The sequence below is a fragment of the Lagenorhynchus albirostris genome, chromosome 14 (genome assembly GCF_949774975.1).
Source record: "Lagenorhynchus albirostris chromosome 14, mLagAlb1.1, whole genome shotgun sequence".
Taxonomy (NCBI): domain Eukaryota; kingdom Metazoa; phylum Chordata; class Mammalia; order Artiodactyla; family Delphinidae; genus Lagenorhynchus; species Lagenorhynchus albirostris.
Window position 1 is genome coordinate 18,027,150 of NC_083108.1, and position 26,109 is coordinate 18,053,258.

Genomic DNA, 26,109 nt, shown 5'->3' on the forward strand with positions numbered 1-26,109 from the left:
GCATTTCCCAAAGTGTGTTCTTTTGAACGTAAGTTTTATGAGATGTTATATAAAGGAAAGTGTTCAGGATCAGGAATGTTTAGGAAATAGTGGGTTAATCATATTTTGGTAGGTTTCTTTTCTGCAGAAATTCTTCTTAGAAACAATGTATATCTGCATTTGAGTCATTCCAATAGGATTGTCCTTCTCCTCCATTCCCATCTACCCAAATCCATGCATTTCCCACTTTTCCCTGGATAGCTCATTTTGTACTCATCACATACTGCCTTGGTTTCATTTATTTTCCCCCTCTTTTTATTTATTTATTTTTTTTACAATCTTTATTGGAGTATAATTGCTTTACAACGGTGTGTTAGTTTCTGCTGTATAACAAAGTGAATCAGCTATACCTATACATATATCCCCATATCCCCTCCCTCTTGCATCTCCCTCCCACCCTCCCTATCCCACCCTTCTAGGTGGACACAAAGCACCAGGCTGATCTCCCTGTGCTATGTGGCTGCTTCCCACTAGCTATCTGTTTTACATTTGGTAGTGTATATATGGCCATGCCACTCTCTCACTTTGTCCCAGTTTTACCTTCCCCCTCCCCATGTCCTCAAGTCCATTCTCTACCTCTGCCTCTTTATTCCTGTCCCGCCCCTAGGTTCTTCAGAACCACTTTTTTATTTTTTAAATTCCATATATATGTCGTAGCATACGGTATTTGTTTTTCTCTTTCTGACTTACTTCACTCTATATGACAGTTGCTAGGTCCATCCACCTCACTACAAATAATTCAATTTCATTTCTTTTTATGGCTGAGTAATATTCCATTGTATATGTGTGCCACATCTTCTTTATCCATTCATCTGTCAATGGACACTTAAGTTGATTCCATGTCCTGGCTATTGTAAATAGTGCTGCAGTGAACATTGTGGTACATGACTCTTTTTGAATTATGGTTTTCTCAGGGTATATGCCCAGTAGTGGGATTGCTGGGTCATATAGTAGTTCTGTTTTTAGTTTTTTAAGGAACCTCCATACTGTTTTCCATAGTGGCTGTACCAATTCACATTCCCACCAGCAGTGCAAGAGGGTTCCCTTTTCTCTACACCCTCTCCTGCATTTATTGTTTGTAGATTTTTTAATGATGGCCATTCTGACTGGTGTGAGGTGATACCTCATTGTAGTTTTGATTTGCATTTCTCTAATGATTAGTGATGTTAAGCATCCTTTCATGTGTTTGTTGGCAATCTGTATATCTTCTTTGGAGGAACGTCTATTTAGGTCTTCTGCCCATATTTTGATTGGGTTTTTTGTTTTTTTTATATTGAGCTGCATGAGCTGCTTGTAAATTGAGGAGATTAATCTTTTGTCAGTTGCTTCATTTGCAAATATTTTCTCCCATTCTGAGGGTTGTCTTTTCCTCTTGTTTATGGTTTCCTTTGCTGTGCAAAAGCTTTTAAGTTTCATTAGGTCCCGTTTGTTTATTTTTGTTTTTATTTCCATTTCTCTAAGAGGTGGGTCAAAAAGCATCTTGCTGTGATGTATGTCATAGAGTGTTCTGCTTATGTTTTCCTCTAAGAGTTTGATAGTGTCTGGCCTTACATTTAGGTCTTTAATCCATTTTGAGTTTATTTTTGTGTATGATGTTACGGAGTGTTCTAATTTCATTCTTTTACATGTAGCTGTCCAGTTTTTCCAGCATCACTTATTGAAGAGGCTGTCTTTTCTCCATTGTATATTCTTTCCTCCTTTATCAAAGATAAGGTGACCATATGTGCATGGGTTTACCTCTGGGCTTTCTATCCTGTTCCATTGATCTATATTTCTGTTTTTGTGCCAGTACCATACTCTCTTCGTTACTGTAGCTTTGTTGTATACTCTGAATCCTGGGAGCCTGATTCCTCCAGATCCGTTTTTCTTTCTCAAGATTGCTTTGGCTATTTGGGGTCTTTTGTGTTTCCATATAAATTGTGAAATTTTTTGTTCTAGTTCGGTGAAAAATGCCAGTGGTAGTTTGATAGGGATTGCATTGAATCTGTAGATTGCTTTGGGTAGTAGAGTCATTTTCACAATGTTGATTCTTCCAATCCAAGAACATGGTATATCTCTCCATCTGTTTGTATCGTCTTTAATTTCTTTCATCAGTGTCTTACAGTTTTCTGCATGCAGGTCGTTTGTCTCCTTAGGTAGGTTTATTCCTAGATATTTTATTTTTTTATTGCAATGGTAAATGGGAGTGTTTCCTTAATTTAACTTTCAGATTTTTCATCCTTAGTGTATAGGAATGCAAGAGATTTCTGTGCATTAATTTTGTATCCTGCTACTTTACTAAATTCATTGATTAGCTCTTGTAGTTTTCTGGTGGCATCTTTAGGATTCTCTCTATATAGTATCATGTCACCTGCAAACAGTGACTGTTTTACTTCTTTTCCAACTTGGGTTCCTTTAATTTCTTCTTCTTCTCTGATTTCTGTGGCTAAAACTTCCAAAACTATGTTGAGTAAGAGTGGTGAGAGTGGGCAACCTTGTCTTTTTCCTGATCTTAGTGGAAATGATTTCACTTTTTCACCATTGAGAGCGATGTTGGCTGTGGGTTTGTCATATATGGTCTTCATTATGTTGAGGTTAAGTTCCCTCTATGACTACTTTCTGGAGGGTTTTTATCATAAATGGGTGTTGAATTTTGTTGAAAGCTTTTTTTGCATCTATTGAGATGATCATATGGTTTTTATCCTTCAATTTGTTAATATGGTGTATCACATTGATTGATTTGCATATATTGAAGACACCTTTCTTTCCTTGGATAAACTCCACTCGATCATTGTGTATGATCCTTTTAATGTGCTGTTGGATTCTGTATTTTATTGAGGACTTTTGCATCTCTGTTCATCAGTGATATTGGCCTGTAGTTTTCTTTCTTTGTGACATCTTTGTATGGTTTTTTATCAGGGTGAGGTGGCATTGTAGAATGAGTTTGGGAGTGTTCCTACCTCTGATATATTTTGGAAGTGTTTGAGAAGGGTAGGTGTTAACTCTCTGTAAATGTTTGATAGAATTTGCCTGTGAAACCATCTGGTCCTGGGCTTTTGTTTGTTGGAAGAGTTTTAATCACAGTTTCAATTTCAGTGCTTGTGATTGGTCTGTTTATATTTCCTGTTTCTTCCTGGTTCAGTCTAGGAAGGTTGTGCATTTCTAAGAATTTGTCCATTTCTTCCAGGTTGTCCATTTTATTGGCATAGAGTTGCTTGTGGTAATCCCTCATGATTTTTTGTATTTCTGCAGTGTCAGTTGTTACTTCTCCTTTTTCATTTCTAATTCTATTGATTGCAGTCTTCTCCCTTTTTTTCTTGATGAGTTGGGCTAATGGTTTATCAATTTTGTTTATCTCCTCAAAGAACCAGTTTTTAGTTTTATTGATATTTGCTATCATTTCCTTCATTTCTTTTTCATTTATTTCTGATCTGATCTTTATGATTTCTTTCCTTCTGCTAACTTTGAGGTTATTTTGTTCTTCTTTGTCTAATTGCTTTAGGTGTTAGGTTAGGTTGTTTATTTGTGATGTTTCTTGTTTCCTGAGGTAGGATTGTATTGCTATAAACTTCCCTCTTAGAACTTCTTTTGCTACATCCCACAGGTTTTGGGTCTTGGTGATTTCATTGTCATTTGTTTCTAGGTAATTTCTGAATTCCTCTTTGATTTCTTCAGTGATCTCTTGGTTATTTAGTGGTGTATTGTTTAGCTTCCATGTGTTTGTATTTTTTACAGATTTTTTCCTGTAACTGATATCTAGTCTCATAGTGGTGTGGTCGGAAAAGATACATGATATGATTTCAATTTTCTTAAATTTACCAAGGCTTGATTCGTGACACAAGATATGATCTATCCTGGAGAAAGTTCCATGAGCAGTTGAGAAGAATGTGTATTCTGTTGTTTTTGGGTGGAATATCCTGTAAATATCCATTAAGTCCATCTTGTTTAATGTATCATTTAAAGCTTGTGTTTCCTTATTTATTTTCATTTTGGATGATCTGTCCATTGGTGAAAGTGGGGTGTTAAAGTCCCCTACTATTATTGTGTTACTGTCTATTTCCCCTTTTATGGCTGTTAGCATTTGCCTTATGTATTGAGGTGCTCCTATGTTGGGTGCATAAATACTTATAATTGTTATATCTTCTTCTTGGATGGATCCCTTGATCATCATATAGTGTCCTTCTTTGTCTCTTGTAATAGTCTTTATTTTAAAGTCTATTTTGTCTAATCTGAGAATTGCTACCCCAGCTTTCTTTTGATTTCCATTTGCATGCAATATCTTTTTCCATCCCCTTACTTTCAGTCTGTATGTTTCCCTAGGTCTGAAGTGGGTCTCTTGTAGACAGCATATATGTGGGTCTTGTTTTTGTATCCATTCAGCCAGTCTGTGTCTCTTGGTGGGAGCATTTAATCCATTTACATTTAAGGTAATTATCGATATGTATGTTTATATTCCCATTTTCTTAATTGTTTTGGGTTTCTTATTGTAGGTCTTTTCCTTGTCTTGTGTTTCCTGCCCAGAGAAGTTCATTTAGCATTTGTTTTAAAGCTGGTTTGGTGGTGCTGAATTCTCTTAGTTTTTGCATGTCTGTAAAGCTTTTAATTTCTCCATCAAATTTGAATGAGATCCTTGCTGGGTAGAGTAATCTTGGTTGCAGGTTTTTTCCTTTCATCACTTTAAGTATGTCCTGCCACACCCTTCTGGCTTGCAGAGTTTCTGCTGAGAAATCAGCTGTTAACCTTAGGGGGATTCCTCTGTATGTTATTTGTTGCTTTTCCCTTGCTGCTTTTAATATTTTTTCTTTGTATTTAATTTTTGATAGCTTGATTAATATGTGTCTTGGCATGTTTCTCCTTGGATTTAACCTGTATGGGGCTCTTGGCGCTTCCTGGACTTGATTGACTATTTCCTTTCCCGTATTAGGGAAGTTTTCAACTATAATCTCTTCAAATATTTTCTCAGTCCCTTTCTTTTTCTCTCCTTCTTCTGGGACCCCTATTATTCGGATGTTGGTAGGTTTAATGTTGTCCCAGAGGTCTCTGAGGCTGTCCTCAATTCTTTTCATTCTTTTTTCTTTATTCTGCTCTGTGGTAGTTATTTCCACTATTTTATCTTCCAGGTCACTTATCCGTTCTTCTGCCTCAGTTATTCTACTATTGATTCTTTCTAGAGAATTTTTAATTTCATTTATTGTGTTGCTCATCATTGTTTGTTTGCTCTTTAGTTCTTCCAGGTCCTTGTTAAACATACCTTATATTTCCCCATTCTATTTCCAAGATTTTTGATCATCTTTACTATCATTACTCTGAATTCTTTTTCAGGTAGACTGTCTATTTCCTCTTCATTTGTTTGCTCTGGTGGGATTTTACTTTGCTTCTTCATCTGCTGTGTATTTCTCTGTCTTCTCATTTTGCTTAACTTACTGTGTTTGGGGTCTCCTTTTCGCAGGATGCAGGTTCATAGTGCCTGTTGTTTTTGGTGTCTGCCCCCAGTGGGTAAGGTTGGTTCAGGCTTCCTGGTGGAGGGGACTGGTGCCTGTGTTCTGGTGGATGAGGCTGGATCTTGTCTTTCTGGTGGGCAGGACCACGTCTGGTGGCGTGTTTTGGGGTGTTGTGACCTTATTATGATTTTAGGCAACCTCTCTGCTAATGGGTGACATTGTGTTCCTGTCTTGCTAGTTGTTTGGTATGGGGTGTGCAGCACTGTAGGTTGCTGGTCATTGAGTGGAGCTGGGTCTTAGCTTTGAGATGGAGATCTCTGGGAGAGCTTTTGCCATTTGATATTATGTGGGGCTGGGTGGCCTCTGGTGGTCCAATGTCTTGAACTCGGCTCTCCCACCTAAGAGGCTCAGGCCTGACCCCTGGTGAGAGCACCAAGACCCTGTCAGCCACATGGCTCAGACGAAAAGGGAGAAAAAAAAGAAAGAAAGAAAGAAAAATAAATAAATAAAATAAAGTTATTAAAATAAAAATATATTATTAAAAATAAAAAAGTAATAATGAAAAAGAAAGAACAAAGGGAGCAACCAATCCAATAAACAAATCCACCAATGATAACAAGTGCTAAAAAGTACACACACAAGAAAAAACAAAAAGAAATGGGCAGACAGAGCCCTAGGACAAATGGTGAAAACAAAGCTATACAGACAAAATCACACAAAGAAGCCTACACATACACACTCACAAAATGAGCAAAAGGAAAAAAATATATATATATATATAAAAGAAGAGAGCAACCAAATCAATAAACAAATCTACCAGTGATAATAACCTCTAAATACTAAACTAAGATAAACATAAAACCAGAAACAAATTACATGCAGGAAGCAAACCCCAAGTCTGCAGTTGCTCCCAAAGTCCACCGTGTCAATTTTGGGATGGTTTGTTTCCTATTCAGGTATTCCACAGATGCCGGGTACATCAAGTTGATTGTGGAGATTTAATCCACTGCTCCTGAGGCTGCTGGGAGAGATTTCCCTTTCTCTTCTTTGTTCGCACAGCTCCTGGGGTTCAACTTTGGATGGGGCCCTGCCTCTGTGTGTAGGTCACCTGAGGGTGTCTGTTCCCCGCCCATACATGATGGGGTTAAAGTAGCAACTGATTCGGGGGCTCTGGTTCACTCAGGCCGGGGGGAGGGAGGGGTACGGAATGTGCAGCAAGCCTGCGGCGGCAGAGGCCGGCGTGACGTTGCAGCAGCCTGAGGCACGCCGTGCGTTCTCCCGGGGAAGTTGTCCCTGGATCACGGGACCCTGGCAGTGGCGGGCTGCACAGTCGCTCGGTAGGGGAGGTGTGGAGAGTGACCTGTGCTCGCGCACAGGCTTCTTGGTGGCAGCAGCAGCAGCCTTAGCGTCTCATGCTCCCGTTGATAGCAGCGGCTTTCGCCCGGCTCTGAAGCTCGTTTAGGCATTGCTCTGAATCCCCTCTCCTCGTGCACCCCGAAACAATGTTCTCTTGCCTCTTAGGCAGGTCCGGACTTTTTCCTGGACTCCCTCCCAGCTAGCAGTGGTGCACTAACCCCCTTCAGTCTGTGTTTATGCACCAACCCTGGTCCTCTCCCTGGTATCTGACCTCCGAAGCCCGAGCCTCAGCTCCCAGCCCCCACCCGCCCCGGCAGGTGAGCAGATAAGCCTCTCGGGCTGGTGAGTGCTGGTCGGCACTGATCCTCTGTGCAGGAATCTCTCTGCTTTGCCCTTTGCACCCCTGTTGCTGCGCTCTCCTCCATGGCTCTGAAGCTTCACCCCGCCAAACCCCATCTCTGCCAGTGAAGGGCCTTCCTAGTGCGTGGAAACCTTTCCTCCTTCACGGCTCCCTCCCAGAGGTGCAGGTCCTGTCCCTATTCTTCTGTCTCTGTTTTTCCTTTTTCCTTTGTCCTACCCAGGTACGTGGGGAGTTTCTTACCTTTTGGGAAGTCTGAGGTCTTCTGCCAGCATTCAGTAGGTGTTCTGTAGGAGCTGTTCCACGTGTAGATCTATTTTTGATGTATCTGTAGTGAAGAAGGTGATCTCCACATCTTACTCCTCTGCCATTTTGAAGGTCTGCCAGTTTCATTATTTAACATTTGGTGAATCCATGTTTTACTTGCGCACCTAGATTGTGAGTCTCTTGCAATTAGAACTTAAACTTTCTTGTAGTTTAAGCCTAGCACTGTGCTATTTAGATCATAGGTACTCAATAAATATTTGTTCGTTGAGACACCAGCACGTGAAAAAATGATGTGTTTTAGTTTGGTTCCTTGGACCTGCACTACCCCCAGGCATCTTCTGAGACATCAATTTGGATACAAGTTGTTTATCTGGGAGGTGATCCCAGGAAGCCCAGATGGAGAGTGGGGAATTACGACAGAGAGTGAGGAAGTCAATAAAAAGTATATTAATGAGTGGGTTACAGCTGTGGGCAACTGAGGCTCCATCCTGCTGGGGACTCAAGGACAGGCTGTAGAACACACATCTGGGTGGTACCACTGAGCGGAGATGAATCTGGTTTACTTTCTACTAAGCTCTGCCCTTGATTGTGCATTGGTCCTGGGGTGTTAACACCTTGGCACTTCCAGCCTATGGGGCAGTATAGCTGGAAAAGCCCTCAGGCAGAGAGACACCCGGAGCCGTCAGCATTGGAACGCCACAGGGACCTCTGGGAATAGAGGCAGGGCACTGGTGATGACCTGTCACATTATCCAAGAACAGCATTGGTTAACTGGCCTACTCTAGTCCCAGCAGTTAAAAATTTTGCACTCGTTCAGTGTTGTATCAATAAATGAGCAGTTTTCTTGCCTGGGCTAACAAATTACATTTTTCCTGCTTTTGGAACCAGCTGCTACATATCTCCCCACTGCCTCAGTGGAAAATTGTCCTGTCGGCAGTATCACAATGTGATTTCTTCATCAAAGGTCATTGCCAATTATTTCATAAAAAACTGAAGCTTCAGTAATTACCTGATTTTTATCTTTTTTTAAAAGGTAGGTCATTTTTATTTCATCGCTGTCACCTTATCGCCTATCTGCCCATGAAAAGGCATGCAATAAAACCAGCAACTTTGCCTTAGCCTTTTGTTATTGCTCCATATTTCATTTGTCATTTTATCTCCTGTTCTGGAGAAGATCATAGCTGGTTAGTTAAAGTGCTGGATAAATGAACACAGGGAGATACAAGCAAACATATGCCCGAGATCTTCCCCAGTTCTTCGGCTGGTCTGGATTCCTCATCCTAACAGGAGATGATGAACACCACCAGAGGTGTCAACCACTCTCAGCATAACTAGCTCCTAGAAGGAGGCCTGCATGATTATTAATAGTGATCGTTTCTTGCTGGACGCCCTAGCCTCAGCGTTCTACCTACTGATACCTCCTACAGGGACCAGGGCTGATTCTTCTGCTCCATGTTGCCTCGACTGGGTACTCTGAGTAGGAATTCACCTCTTCTGTCTCAGCTCTCGAAACATTTTGTGGTGGTTCTTTTATACCACTTGGCACTTATGAATTTGTCTTCCTACCCAGATTAAGAATTTCTGGAGGCCCCAGACTGTGCCTTACTCTGCATCTTTCCTTTTCTCACAGCACTCAGTATGGTGTCTGCCATGTTTAGATGTTCAGTGAACATAATGAGTTTAACTGAATTGGAATTTGGAGGAAGAAAATCCTCCCTCATCCCTTCCCTTTACCTGTTGCAGTATTAGAATGTGTCTAGTGGCCTTTCTGGAAGTGTCACAGCACCCCTGCAGCAGACACATGTCAACCAGGCCTGAAATTTACACTATGAAAGGCATTCATGTCCAAAGAAGCTTTTTGTAAAAAGAAGTTTAAAAAAAAGAACCAGAGAGTGGATAGTGTCTTAATTGCTACCCGTTAGTATTAGGTTGAACTATAGGAAATTGCCATTGTTAAGGTCACAAATGGTGGTTCCTACCTAGTGTCTTAGCATGATTAGTAGATTTGTGGGCAGGGGAAGATGTAGGAAATGGCATTTCCACAATTGTTGTGGAAAGAGGAAAGCCAAGAATACTGTTGAACAGAGACCGGCTGCTGTGGGGTTTGCAGGAAGGGGCCCCAGGAAAGTATGTTTATTTGGGGAAAGAGGGTGATAAAGATGAGATGGATACAAAGCAAAGTGAGTCTCCCCAAACCTTATAAAGTTGGCTTAGGCCACTTCTGTCGCAGCGGGCCAGTGCCTCCAGAGGGTTGCTACACTAGATTATGTGAGGTACGCCCTGCTTTCTTTCTGTTTCTGTTTCTTAATATGGGCAGCTCAAGGGTGTACAGCCAAGAGGGAGAGTGGCTCTTCTCGAACAGGTACTTGTATCTACAAGTCCCTACTCAATGCAGGTAAGTTTCAGCCCCAATTAAATGCTGTCCATCCATGAATATTTGCTAGTTGGCATCATAAACCAAAACCAAAATCAGCACCTGCACCCTCTATTCACACATGGGGGTACCTTAAGCCATCTTCAAGAGAAAAGATCCCAAACTTTGCGGTCAGTTTATAAAAATGTAAAGTGTAACCAGAACCACAGATGCAATTGCCCCAGTGGGTCAAAACCCAACTGTCTGAGGCTTTACCTCTCGAATACTAATGAGCAGTAATGCTTGGAGACCTTGATGTGACCCTTGGTTCATGTAACTATCAGATATTCAGATGTTATAATGAGATCCTGCTGAGTGAGAGAGGAGGCATCAGCATTTATGTTTGGTACCAACAAAGGGTGCATTCTTTTAATGATGTGAGGTGGGAAAGGAAGATGTGGGAATTACACACTGAAATAGGGTAGGGGAGAAATAGCACTTCTTTGTATTTTAGGAGGGTGCATCACCCACAAATGGAATCTACAAGCCAGGGTATTTTAATGTTTGCTCTGAGAACTTGATCTTTCAGAGGTCCATGAAGCAATTTTCATGGATTTTTCTGTTCTCCCTTGTACCTACGTTGACAAGTGGAACTCTTCTATTCCATCATAACCAAGAAACAGAAAAGGTGTTAAGGGCCATTGGGTAATTCAGTAACTCATCGATGTGTGTTACATTTAAAGGTATAGGATGGTATAACAGCAAAAAAGTGAATTCTAGATTCAGCTCTCACACTAGTGGTGAGAATTCAGATAAATTCCTTAACTCTTGGAGGCTGGATTTTTCTTATCTGTAAAATTACAATGGATTTGATGATTTCTATGTCCCATCCAATTGTACAATTCTATCATTCTATTATAGATTAGGTTGCTATTATTGTTTAATATAGCTGTTGTCACCTTGTGAATGGAGGTAGGCATTTGTAAAGAAAATATTGGCCAAGCAATAACCAAATAATTTATCCTTTTGGTCTCCTGTGTTCCTACTTTTGTCCCTCCATTGCTCTTCAAAATGCATGGAAGTGAATCAGCAGGAATGTAGGAGCCCTCATCCTTAAAAGCCACCTCTATTTTTACTTTATGAAAACAAGAAAAGGAAAAAGAAAGGGGCAATATATAGGCATGGCATAATAGAGCAAAAGGATAAGATCATTAACTGGGGGAAATGAGCCATAGTTCCCTAAGCTTTAATAAAGACTTGGAGAAGAAAATAGCCCCGAAGAAAGTTTTTTCCCCTTAGAACACCTAGAAGAGTGTTGACTTTTCCTGTCTTTGTATTCTTTCACTGCACTCTATTAGAATTGATTCAGAGAAAGGACTGCACCTAGAGTACATAATAAACATCTCCAGGAGAGGTGGGGAGGATGGGCAGAAGCAGGAAGGAGATGAAGGAAAATCAATTGCTCAGTGCTGACAACTTCTTCTTGTAATAACAGTATTCTGTCACATTGCATTAGCTGCACTTTTCAATTGTATGTGTTTTTGCTAACAGGCTGTAAAACTGTAATCATATGAGCACTGAATACATTGTATTAGTGGGAATGATTCAAGGGGATGTGTGCTTTATTATACCAGTATGGTGTATAATGCGTTGCTTACCGAAGTGAGACTTATCATTTTAGTGAAGGAATATTTATTATTTGTTTGTTGTAGCATTGGTGCCTTCCAGGGAAACCTGCCTGATTCTGCTGGGATTGGGGAGAGGTAAGATTTTCTCCTACTCTTCCTTCTCTCCCCACTCCACAGATCCAAGCAGCATGACCCTGAAATTGGGATAAAAAATCACTTGGAGTACCATGTTCCCAACCATCTGAGAAAGCAATAGCTCTGCCTGGATTTCCAAACAGCATTTGTAAAGCTAATGGGATTGTTGCTGCAAAGCATCTTCTGCACAGAGAGTTGAAGGAACAAAAGGGGAGATATTTCACATGTGTATGGGAGTGACTATGGATTGAACAGATCCTTTGGGGAAAGGATATGCTGAGAAAGATGGGTTAGAATTAGGGGGAAAGGGGGATGAAAGGGGGAAGCAGGATCCTTGAGCATGGATTTCTTGGTTTTAAAGAATTTTGCAGGAAATTAACCCTTTCCACCTAGAGCTGGAGTGTATTTGTAGCCTTTCTAGTAGAGTTTCCATGATTACCTTGCTCTGAACTCTTGTAGTGCGAATTGTCCATCCACTTAATGGTCGTTGATTACACATTGAATGGAGTGTTGTGTGTGTGTATGTGTGTGCGTGTGCATGTGTGTGTGTGTTTGCCACCTCGATTCATAAGGATTGTGCCTTGGATGGCATTCCTGTTCTTCATGGCACAGTGTCCTGAGGTGTTCAACAAGCTGCTCTTGCTTGACTGACCTCAACTAAAATTGACACCTGGACCCGTCCTTGTATCCTTTTAGTAGGGCTGCTGTAACAAAGTACCACAAGATGATGACTTCAACAACAGAAAGGTATTGTCTCATACTTCTGGAGGCCGGAAGTCCAAGATCAAGGTGTCGGCAGGGTTGGTTCCTATTGAGGACACTTCCATGCCTCTCTCCTAGCTGCTGGTGGTTGCTTGAAATCTTTGGATTCTTAGGTTTTTAGGTGCATCGCTCTGCCCTCTACTTTTCTATTTACATGATGTATGTGTTTCCCTATGGCATTAGTGGGGACGATTCAAGGGGATGAGTGCTTTATCATACCAGTATGGTGCAGAATGTGTTGCTTCCCGAAGTAAGACTTCCAGCCCTCCCTCAAGGCCTGGGCCTCTTAGTGAAAGACCCTACATGTGTGGCTGTGTCTAAATTTCCCCATTTTATAATTATACCAGTCATATTTGATTATGGGGGCAGTATGACCTTATCTTAACTACTTACATCTGCAGTGACCCTATTTCCAAATCCGTTCACATTCTGAGGTACTGGGGGTTAGGACTCCAACAAATAAATTGTGAGGGGGACACAATTGAACTCATAACAGTACTCCACCTCCAAGAATTGTTTATAATGCACACTTTGAGACTGGTACAAATTTCCCATCTAAATCTAGCGGTGCCCATCAATTGACAGTAGCCTCTGCAATCAGGAGTAAACCCAACACTGCCACTCACCACGCAGCAAGCATTGTTTCAGGTGCGTTAAATGCATTAGTTTATTTAATACTCAATATCACTGTGAGGTAGTTTTTATTCATATCCTCCTTTTACAGATGAGGAGATTGAGGCACAAAGGGATTAAGTAAATTGTCCCAAATGACACAGTGGATTCGGGTTTCAAACCTGCATAATTTGGCTCATGAATTTCTGCATTTAACCACTATCTTTTTATAGCCTCTCCAAATTAGACAGAATCTGGGTGGCCCCTTATATAAATGCTTCCTCTCTTTATATAATATTTGTATTTATTTTTTCTGACTATGGCTTTTTAATACAACACATGAACATTATAAAGCACTTAGGCTTTAGGTCAGATGATGCAAGTGAGCCTCAATTTGCACTTCCCAGTGGCCCAGCAGATAGTGCCATCCTTTTAAATGGATATTTCATTGAAGACTCATCAGGGAGGTGTTCTGGGACTTGAGCACAGGCTGGTAAGTAAGGACAGGCTGGTAAGAGGAAATAAAGACGCAGATGGGTAGGGATAGCATGGTGTTGGTTTGCGCTCCAAGTTACACTTCCTCAAAGTCATGTGGTGACTTTGACCAGTACCTGGGCTCTAGTCCAAGAATGAAGTGGATCCAGTCTGGTGGGTAGAGAATGCCAGCAGGTGTCTGCAGGCAGGGGTGGCATTTGGAGGCAAAATAATGGAGGATCTTGGTTCCTGTGGTTAGTCACTTAGAGTGAGAGCCCATCTAGTGGTAGAGGTTATGGACATAGGAGTCCAGCTCCCAGCAGAGGGTTTGGCCAAGATGGCTGAGGGGAAATAACATATATTGAGACCCTGTTGGACCTTCCAAAAATCACTGTGAGGATTTATTATTATTTCCATTTCAAAACTGGGCCTTAGATGCTTCCTAATCTACCCTTGTACTCATAGCTAGCAAAGGACTGAGCTAGAATTTGACTCCTGTGCTGTCTAGACCAAAAGCCTGAACTCTTTCACTGTACCGCATGATCTGTTAGGTTTACACAGGGGAAATTAAATGGAACTGAGGCTACGGGCTGCAGATCCTTGGTGTCTAGTGATGAATGGGGCTGGGGGAAGAAAGAACCAATACTGCAAACACAGACAGTAGACAGAATTCCCTCATACATGTACACTCACTTATATTCTGACAACTTATGTGTGTTGGCCAGGTAACCAAAGTGATGGATTTAGTGAGGTCTAAGTGGGGATCAAGTCAGCATTATCCCAAGGGAAGGTTTCCTTTCTGAACTTGAAGGTATTTAAAAACTCCCACTTTGGTCTCTATTATTGCTTAACACTGTCAGCCTTAGGTATCCATGTGGGTTTCACTTCCACAGATTCAACCAGCTGAATCCCAGTGCTTCAGGCCCTGAGGACATTATAATTTACTTTAAAGTAATTAAAAATGGGCTATAATATGCTTTGATTTATGCTTTTTGTATTGCCTCGTATTGAATTGTACTGAAATCCATTTATGTATTCACACACAATTATATATATTTGCTGCATAAAGTTTCTCTTGATTTTGTAATTTTCCAACACCTTCCTTTTCTGAAAAAACAGCAGGTATTTTTTGTACACCTACTTATTATGTGATAGGTATTGATAAAAATTCAATTAAACAATCAAGTTAAGAAGAAAAAAGGGGGAATTTTATTCATGCCAAACTGAGGATTATAACCCAGGAGATAAGATTCTCAGAAAGCTCTGAGGACTGTTCCACCTGTTAGAAGTTGAAGACACAGTCATATACATTTTTGAGACAAAGGATTGTACGTGAAAGCAACATACTGACATGACATTTAACATAAAGTTCCCCAAAGGTCCCATAGTCCAGGTAAGCACGTACAAAGCCAGCAGCAAGTCACCGTGATCCTGTACAGAGCTGGGGAAGAAGGCATTCTCTTAAGAAGTTACATTGCTGGCATCAGAAGAAAGAAAACAATTGATCTTTACGGTGGAGCAGGCACTCCCATCTCTGAGGAGCTCTGGTTAATGTGTGATGCAGATGCACACTGCACATTAAGGAGGGAAGGAGAAGGCCCAAACAAACAGAGAGAGAATTTTATGTTTAATTTTTCTTGTCCCACCTTAAAACACAAATTTTATTTCGTCATAGGTTCTGTGGGTGAACCAGAAGCACAAAAGACAAGATCCTGACCTCCCATGATTTATGCTTTTTTTTTTACAGAATATATTTTTAAAATCTTTATTGGAATATAGTTGATTTCCAATGTGTTAGTTTCTGCTATACCGCAAAGTGAATCAGTTATACATATACATATATCCACTCTTTTTTAGATTCTTTTCCCATATAGGCCATTACCGAGTATTGAGTAGAGTTCCCTGTGTCCTTATTAGTTATCTATTTTATATATAGTAGTGTGTATACGTCAATCCCAATCTCCTAATTTATCCCTCCCCCGCTCCCTTACCCCCTGGTAACCATAAATTTGTTTTCTACATCTGTAACTCTGTTTCTGTTTTGTAGATAAGTTCATTAGTACCCCTTTTTAGATTCCACATATAAGCAATATCATATGATATTTGTATTTCCCTGCCATGACGTATACTTTTAGAAGTCATTGACATGTGAAAGTTAAGTATCAGTGGAAGAGATAAACAGAAGTACCGCATGGTGATTCTAGAGAGGTCTACAAAGGAGTTAGGAATGGTATGAACAATATATGCTCCAAGAACTCAGGGGAGGGGTTCCTGTGGTGAGTTGGGCTGTTCTGGGAAGAGATCAAACTGGAAAATGGAGCAGAGAGAAGGCCAAACTTGAGTGTGATGAAGACTTTATTCCCCACACTCAAATTTTCCCTGGGGGATTTTGAACTGACATTGAAATGGAGAAACACTTTAGGATGATGATATTTTTTACCATCCCTTGAGCTTTTTGTGAATTTTTTTTCCTGAAGTAGAATCCTCTGGTTTCATGGGTGATGAGTCCATCTTTATGTGGGTTCTCTTTGGGCTCAGTGGTGCCTCCAGGGGAAGGGCCTGCAGTAGCTATTAGATCTCTGCTTCGAGTTCTCTACTTCACCAGCTCACTGTGGTACTCTTTCCATCCACCAAAAATGGGGCTCTCAGCAGAGCAGAGACAGAGGAAGAGCTGTGAGGTCAGGCAGGTTTGGCAAGGCTTCCACTTCATGACAAACTGACAGTGTCTAGAAATAAGCTAATTTTGTAATCAGCCTGTTTTGAAGCCATTATTTATGTTTATAATAAGAACAATGGTATTTTAATGATCTACATAGCATTTAATTATAATTCAGTTATCTGATGTAAGTAATTTCAGTACCCCTTAATATAACAAATCTCCAGTGTGAATTATCTAGCTAATAAGAGATGACAGTTGGTCGTTACTCTGTGAACCTCACCATCTTTCACTAGAACTTGCTGTGATACGTTAAATAAACCATCCTTCCATGTGGGAAACTCCCTAGGTGGCCCTCAAGGGAAATGCAGGCACTGAGCTCCCTAGGTCCAGACAAATGGTGACATCTTTGGCATAAAGATGAGGCTGCCAGAGACAGCTGATCGCTGTGTGTGATGTGAGGCTCTTGACTCTTATTACTTAATTATGAAGGCTGGAAAGCTCAGGTTAGGACAGAGCAATAATGAAGTCACGGTCACAGATTCTGTCCTGTGTAGGGTTAGTCTTGCTTTATTCTTGATCCTGAAGAGTCATTTTTTAAAGTGGTAAATTGCTCAAAAGAAATAGGCACTGACAGTTGGACTATAAAAATCACAGTTTGTAAAGAAAGGAAGTCATATTATGGGGAAATGTCTTTCAAAAAAAATTATCTGGGATTTCTGGACAAAAGGATACAGATCAGCTCTTTTGGCAGCAAGAGCAGTGTCTGCTGACGATTTTCTGTGTGTGTAACCATTGATCCCACGTTTCCTTGACCCCATTTGGGCATGGAATCCCCAGAGCTGGCTCTACTCACATCTTCCTTGGAAGTATGCAGCCTTGTTTGGGATTGATAGGAAAAAATAGACATGCGGAAACTCAGGAGAGCCTCACATGACTGTGCCCCAAGTAAACTCCTGTGGGCCCACTTGGCATCTTGAAGTCCTATCAATGGAAATTGTACTTGGTGGAGTATCTACACAAGCTTAGTTATAAAATGACAATATCACTCCAAGTTGAAAAGAAAATTGGAATGGAAATAGGGTCTAATGATCAGAAATCTGAACATTAAGACCACTGGAGATTTTTTTTTGAATCTGCACTCGACCATGGAGCTGAGGTGTCCAGAGCAGCCATGTCACTGGAGGAACTCTAGTCTGAAGGGCCAGCCGGGTGCAAGGCCTCTGCGTGTGGCATCCTGTCAGCAAGTGAAACTAGAGGAAGCACAAAGAAAAACAGAGGGGAAAAAAAAAGGAGGAACCAAGATGGCGGAGTAGAAGGACATGCTCTCACTCCCTCTTGCGAGAACACTAGAATCACAACTAGCTGCTGGACAATCATCGACAGGAAGATACTGGAACTCACCAAAAAAATATCCCACATCCAAAGACAAAGGAGAAGCCACAATGAGACAGTAAGAGGGGTGCAATCACAGTAAAATCAAATCCCTTAACTGCTGGGTGGGTGACTCACAGACTGGAGAACACTTATACCACAGAAGTCCACCTTCTGGAGTGAAGGTTCTGAGCCCCATGTCAGGCTTCCCAACCTGGGGGTCCAGCAATGGGAGAAGGAATTCTGAGAGAATCAGACTTTGAAGCCTAGTGGGAATTGATTGCAGGACTTCGACAGGACTGGGGGAAACAGAGACTCCACTCTTGGAGGGCACACAAAAAGTAGTGTGCATATCGGGACCCGGGGAAGGAGCAGTGACCCCAGGGGAGACTGAACCAGACCTACCTGCTAGTGTTGGAGGGTCTCCTGCAGAGGTAGGGGGTGGCTGTGGCTCACCGTGGGGACAAGGACACTGGCAGCAGAAGTTCTGGGAAGTAATCCTTGGAGTGAGCCCTCCCAGAGTCTGTCATTAGCCCCACCAAAGAGCCCAGGTAGGCTCCAGTGTTGGGTTGCCTCAGGCCAAACAACCAACAGGGAGGGAACCCAGCCCCACCCATCAACAGTCAAGGGGATTAGAGTTTTACTGAGCTCTGCCCACCAGGGCAACAGTCAGCTCTACCCAACACCAGTCCCTCCCATCAGGAAACTTACACAAGCCTCTTAGATAGCCTCATCCACCAGAGGGCAGACAGCAGAAGCAAGAAGAACTACAATCCTGCAGCCTGTGGAACAAAAACCACATTCACAGAAAGAGAGACAAGATGAAAAGGCAGAGGGCTATGTACCAGATGAATGAACAAGATAAAACCCCAGAAAAACAACTAAATGAAGTGGAGATAGGCAACCTTCCAGAAAAGAATTCAGAATATTGATAGTGAAGATGATCCAGGACCTCGGAAAAAGAATGGAGGCAAAGATCGAGAAGATGCAATAAATGTTTAACAAAGGCCTAGAAGAATTAAAGAACAAACAAACAGAGGTAAACAATACAATAACTGAAATGAAAACTACACTAGAAGGAATCAATAGCAAAATAACTGAGGCAGAAGAATGGATAAGTGCCCTGGAAGACAGAATGGTGGAATTCACTGCTGCAGAACAGAATAAAGAAAAAAGAATGAAAAGAAATGAAGACAGCCTAAGAGACCTCTGGGACAACATTAAATGCAACGACATTCACATTATAGGGGTCCCAGAAGGAGAAGAGAGAGAGAAAGGACCAGAGAAAATATTTGAAGAGATTATAGTCAGAAATTTCCCTAACATGGGAAAGGAAATAGCCACCCAAGTGCAGGAAGCCCAGTGAGTCCCATACAGGATAAACCCAAGGAGAAACACACCAAGACACATAGTAATCAAATTGGCAAAAATTAAAGACAAATAAAAATTATTGAAAGCAGCAAGGGAAAAACAACAAATAACATACAAGGGAACTCCCATAAAGTTAACAGTTGATTTCTCAGCAGAAACTCTACAAGCCAGAAGGAAGTGCCATGATATACTTAAAGTGATGAAAGGGAAGAACCTACAACTAAGATTACTCTCCCTGGCAAGGATTTCATTCAGATTTGATGGAGAAATCAAAGGCTTTACAGACAAGCAAAAGCTAAGAGAATTCAGCACCACCAAACCAGCTCTACAATGAATGCTAAAGGAACTTCTCTAAGTGGGAAACACAAGAGAAGAAAAGGACCTACAAAAACAAACCCAAAACAATTAAGAAAATGGTCATAGGAACATACATATCGATAATTACCTTAAACATGAATGGATTAAATGCTCCAACCAAAAGACACAGGCTTGCTAAATGGATACAAAAACAAGACCCATATATATGCTGTCTACAAGAGACCCACATCAGACCTAGGGACACATACAGACTGAAAGTGAGGGGATGGAAAAAGATATTCCATGCAAGTGGAAATCAAAAGAAAGCTGGAGTAGCTATACTCATATCAGATAAAATCGACTTTAAAGTAAAGAATGTGACAAGAGACAAGGAAGGACACTACATAATGATCAAAGGATCAATCCAAGAAGAAGATATAACAATTATAAATATATATGCACCCAACATAGGAGCACCTCAATATATAAGGCAACTGCTAACAGCTATAAAATAGGAAATCGACAGTAACACAATAATAGTGGGGGACTTGAACACCTCACTTACACCAATGGACAGATCATCCAAACAGAAAATTAATAAGGAAACACAGCTTTAAATGACACAATAGACCAGATAGATTTAATTGATATTTATAGGACATTCCATCCCCAAACAGCAGATTACACTTTCTTCTCAAGTGCACACGGAATATTCTCCAGGACAGATCACATCTTGGGTCACAAATCAAGCCTCAGTAAATTTAAGAAAATTGAAATCAGGGGCTTCCCTGGTGGTGCAGTGGTTGAGAGTCCAACTGCCGATGCAGGGGACACGGGTTCATGCCCCAGTCCGGGAAGATCCCACATGCTATGGAGCAGCTAGGCCCGTGAGCCATGGTCACTGAGCCTACGCATCCGGATCCTGTGCTCCACAACAGGAGAGGCCACAACAGTGAGAGGTGTGTGTACCGCAAAAATAAAAATAAAAAATCTTCCAACAAACAAAAGTCCAGGACCAGATGGCTTCACAGGTGAATTCTATCAAACATTTAGAGAAGAGCTAACACCCATCCTTCTCAAACTCTTCCAAAAAACTGCAGAGGAAGGAACACTCCCAAACTCATTCTATGAGGCCACCATTACCCTGATACCAAAACCAGACAAAGATACTACAAAAAATGAAAATTACAGACCAATATCACTGACGAATATAGATGCAAAAATCCTAAACAAAATACTAGCAAACAGAATCCAACAACACATTAAAAGGATCATACACTATGATCAACTGGAATTTATCCCAGGGATGCAAGGATTCTTCAATATATGCAGATCAATCAATGTGATATACCATATTAACAAATTGGAGAATAAAAACCATATGATCATCTCAATAGATGCAGAAAAAGCTTTTGGCAAAACTCAACACCCATTTATGATAAAAACTCTCCAGAAAGTGGGCATAGACGGAACCTACCTCAACATAATAAAGGCCATATATGACAAACCCACAGCAAACATCATTCTCAATGGTGAAAAACTGAAAGCATTACCTCTAAGATCAGGAACAAGACAAGGATGTCCACTCTCACCACTATTATTCAGCATAGTCTTGGAAGTCCTAGCCACAGCAATCAGAGAAGAGAAAGAAATAAAAGGAATACAAATTGGAAAAGAAGAAGTAAAACTGTCACTGTTTGCAGATGACATGATACTATACATAGAGAATCCTAAAAATGCCACCAGAAAACTACTAGAGCTAATCAATGAATTTGGTAAAATTGCAGGATACAAAATTAATGCACAGAAGTCTCTTGCATTCCTATACACTAATGATGAAAAATCTGAAAGAGAAATTAAGGAAACACTCCCATTTACCATTGCAACAAAAAGAATAAAATACCTAGGAATAAACCTACCTAATGAGACAAAAGACCTGTATGCAGAAAACTGTAAGACACTGATGAAAGAAATTAAAGATGATACCAACAGATGGAGAGATATACCATGTTCTTGGATTGGAAGAATCAATACTGTGAAAATGACTATACTATCCAAAGCAACCTACAGAATCAGTGCAATCCCTATCAAAGTACCAATGGCATTTTTTATGGAACTAGAACAAATAATCTTAAAGTTTGTATGGAGACACAAAAGACCCCGAATAGCCAAAGCAGTCTTGAGGGAAAAAAACCAAGCTGGAGGAATCAGATTCCCTGACTTCAGACTATACTACAAAGCTACAGTAATCAAGACAGTAAGGTACTGGCACAAAAACAGAAACATAGATCAATGGAACAGGATAGAAAGCCCAGAGATAAACCCAAGCACCTGTGGTCAACTAATCTATGACAAAGGAGGCAAAGATATACAATGGAGAAAAGACAGCCTCTTCAATAAGTGGTGCTGGGAAAACTGGACAGGTACATGTAAAAGAATGAAATTAGAACACTCCCTAACACCATACACAAAAATAAACTCAAAATAGATTCGAGACCTAAATGTAAGACGAGACAGTATAAAACTCTTAGAGGAAAACATAGGCAGAACACTCTTTGACATAAATCACAACAAGATCTTTTTTGATCCACCTCCTAGAGTACTGGAAATAAAAACAAAAATAAACAAATGGAACCTAATGAAACTTAAAAGCTTTTGCACAGCAAAGGAAACCATAAACAAGACCAAAAGACAACCCTCAGAATGGGAGAAAATATTTGCAAATGAATCAACGGACAAAGGATTAATCTCCAAAATATATAAACAGCTCATGCTGCTCAATATTAAAGAAACAAACAACCCAGTCCAAAAATGGGCAAAAGACCTAAATAGACATTTCTCCAAAGAAGACATACAGATGGCCAAGAAGCACATGAAAAGCTGCTCGACATCACTAATCATTAGAGAAATGCAAATCAAAACTACAATGAGCTATCACCTCACATCAGTTAGAATGGGCATCATCAGAAAATCTACAAACAACAAATGCTGGAGAGGCTGTGGAGAAAAGGGAACCCTCCTCCACTGTTTGTGGGAATGTAAATTGATACAGCCACTATGGAGAACAGTATGGAGGCTCCTTAAAAAACTAAAATAGAATTTCCATATGATCCAGCAATCCCACTAGTGGGCATATACCCAGAGAAAACCATAATTCAAAAAGACACATGTACCCCAATGTTCATTGCAGCACTATTTACAATAGCCAAGTCATGGAAGCAACCTAAATGCCCATCGACAGACAAATGGATAAAGAAGTTGTGGTACATATATACAATGGAATATTACTCAGCCATAAAAAGGAATGACATTGAGTCATTTGTTGAGATATGGATGGATCTAGAGACTGTAATACAGAGTGAAGTAAGTCAGAAAGAGAAAAACAAATATCGTGTATTAACGCATGTATGTGGAACCTAGAAAAATGGTACAGATGAACTGGTTTTCAGGGCAGAATTTGAGACACAGATGTAGAGAACAAACATATGGACACCAAGGGGGGAAAACCCCACAGGGGTGGGGATGGTGGTGTGCTGAATTGGGCGATTGGGATTGACATGTATACACTGATTTGTATAAAATTGATGACTAATAAGAACCTGCTGTATAAAAAAAAAAACAGTAAAAACTGATATATACATTAAAAACAAACAAACAAAAAAAGACCACTGGAGTCCTAGGTCCAAATCCTTTCCCTTCATATTTGTTTCATTGACTCAATGAGCATTTTCTTTACAGATACTGTCTGTAAAACATGTCACATAATAACAAATAGTATCTTCTCCACATAATAACAAACTATCAAGGAATGTGAATTAATGAATGTGTGACTTACCTGTCCAATATATGCTGAGGTCATTTAGATTTCTACTCCAAAGTATATCTGAAATAGAATGATTTTTCCCTATATGCATTGCCATCACCCTGGTTTAAGCCATTAATGAATATCTCTTAAGTTCTAGCACTTAATTGGTCTCCCAATAATTCAGCTATTCTCCCATTTACTCACTAGGCTTCAGCAACATTGTTTTCCAGTTCTTTGAACTCTTAAGCAAAACAAAATAATAGAAAACAAAAAATTAAATCAAAACAAGTCATTCCCTAAAACCTCTGAGAACTCTGATCACACTGTCTGCTTGTCCTTCATAGCCTTTCATATACATATATATCATGATGTTTTACTTCATGTCAGTTTCCCCTCTAGATTATTATTAATTTAAAAAATTTTTATTGGGGTATATTTGATATTACTCAGCCATGAAAAAAGAACGAAATAATGCTGTTTACAGCAACATGGATGGACCCAGGGATTGTTATATGGGAAAAGAATCCCTTCTGGATTATAAGTTTCATGAAGGCAGAGACTGACTGCTTTACTCAGCACAATACACCAGTACCAGGATAGTGACTACCTGAAGGTAGGATACTCAATTATTTCTTTGTGGATAGAATATAGATTTCATCCATGAGTCTTAGTTTTTCCTCTCCTGGGAGAGACCTAATAGTCTAATTCTTCTTCCTCACGACAACCGTTTAGAGGATTGAAGGCTGCCTTTATTCACCACCCTATCTGCTGTAAGTTTGTATCTACAAGTTATTTACCTAGTGTTTCTGGAATACTTTTGATCACTTTGCCATTTTGGCCTGTATCTTGTAAATACAGTCTAGTTTGTGTTTTGCTATTTAAACGTAGTACCCAGAGATGAATGTGATTTCCCACCTGTGGTCTGACTGGTATACCCCTGAGCAGGACCAGCACCTTCTTCAGATGTTATATCTCCATTAACACAGCCTAAGCCTGCATCGATTCCTATGCAACTTCATCAGCTTGCTGCTGACTCTCGAGCCCACAATCAAGGAAAACTCTTAAATTTCTTTATTCAATATGCTCTTAGGATGTCATGTGGGTGTTTTGGACCCACTTCCAAAACTTTGCATTTATTCTTATAAAATATAATAATTTTACCTTGCTTAATTCTCTCATCCATCAAAATCATTATCTTTCTTGGATTCATGTTATCTGCAAAACCTGTATCTTCATTCACTTAATTTTTTATTGAACACCTACTATCTGCCAAACTATGTATTAAGTGTGGCGCTTTATAAGGTGGACGTGATAGCTACTTTCACAGGCATACAGTCTAGTCACTGACAAGAGTTTTGAATGCTTCAATGAAGACACAACCTTATGGCAGTCATTTGGAATCCCTTCTAGGTACCTATCAATTAAGCAGAATTTTCTAGATATTTAGTCAACCAATTAATAACCCATCTAACATATTGTTGTTTGGCTCATTACCGACAATCTGGGTGTAAACTCAGGGCATCATTCCATGTACCATACTTCTTTGTGTCCTCACTGCACTCACATCCAAGTCTCTTTTCATTGAGACCATCTTTGCCCACTGTATATAAAATAGCATTGAATGCCTCCCAACTCCTGCCCCTCCTCTTCCCTTTGCCTGTTTTATATTTTCTTCATAGTACTTATCACTTGCTGCTATATCACATAGTTTGATTATTTATTTTTAAAATTTTTTGACCCTTGCCCCCCCCCCCATTATAATATAATCTCTGTGAAGGCAGGAACTTTTTCTGTATTGTTCACTGCTATAATCCCAGTGAGAAGAACAGGACCTGACACACAGTAGGCAGTCAGTCAATATTTGTTAAATGAAATTGACATAAATTAGCAAAAATCTTTCATCACAGTGTGGTAAAAGTCTCCTGTATCAGTCAGGGTTCTGGCAGGAAATAGATGGCATATTCAGACTTGGTATTTGTGGAGAGTTTAATCGAGAAAATATTTACAAAGGTGTGGGAAGGGTTTGGGGAAGTCAAAGAGGGATATTGCAGTGTTCTGGGGCAACAGCACAGAGACATTGGGTCCCCCAGGCCTGAAGGGAGAAGCAGAGGAGCAGCTGTGGAGAACTCAGAGAGGGTGGCTATAAGGAGAGGGCCTCCAACAGGGATTGTAACCTATAGTAGAGGGAGGCATCCAACTTTCATGCTTGGGGATGAGACGGGAAATACATACTCTGAACTCACTCTCTTTCTAGCCTCTGTCTCCTGCTGGGAACTGCCACTGGCCAAATTCCCATTGCTATCAGGCAAGAGAGCCCAATAATGCAGTTCTCAAGGTTCAGCCTCTCAAGGCATAGGGCAGGGTGGGAAATGGTGGAGAGACTAACAGGAAATATCCGGAACCCATCTTATGAGCTGTTGCCATTTAGTCACAAAGTTGCCCAAAGGGCATGGGGAGATCTGGTTAACTAGAGTATAAAGGGAAGCTGCTGTGGTGTGATTGAGAGAGAGAAAGGTTATGGAGGGGTTATGTGGATGTCAAGCAACCCTGGGGGCAGGGAAGGGAGAAATCTTCCTCTCTCAAGAAAGGAGGTGAGTTTCTGAAAGTGGAAGCTAGAGCTGGAGAGAGGTGCATTCATGAGTAAAGCGTAGTGTCAAGCTGAGATGCTGATGGTCTTCATGCATTCTACTGTGAAAGTCCCTTGGACATCCATGATGTTGGAGAGGGTATTCTACCCTTGCAGGAGGAGTCTTAGAAAGCTGCACAAACAGTAGGACCTCACACCCCAATATATTAGAAATAACAATGTAGGAGCTGGGAGGTATCCAGATGAAGAACGTTGTTTATGGTATATGTCTAGCAATTGCTCCCTCCTCCATCTTTGAGGAAATTAAGATTGGTTTGGGGGCGTGAATCTGTACATTACAAGAATTTAGAAAAGGGTGAGACACTGTTTCAACTCTCTGATTCCTAGAATGAGCATGACTTCTGAGAAATTTTCTTTGCATTAGTATTCAAACCACACTGAGAAGATGCCAAGATTGTAGGGAATAACAGGAGAGTTCAGCATCCAGGATTCTGGCTGTTGTTGACCGTTTTAAGCTGCAACTGTGGGTCCCAAGCTGGTACTCCAATTCCCTGCCTGCTGGGAGTGCCCTGCAGGGTCATCACCCTTCCTTCACCCCAGCCACCTGCCAGTTGG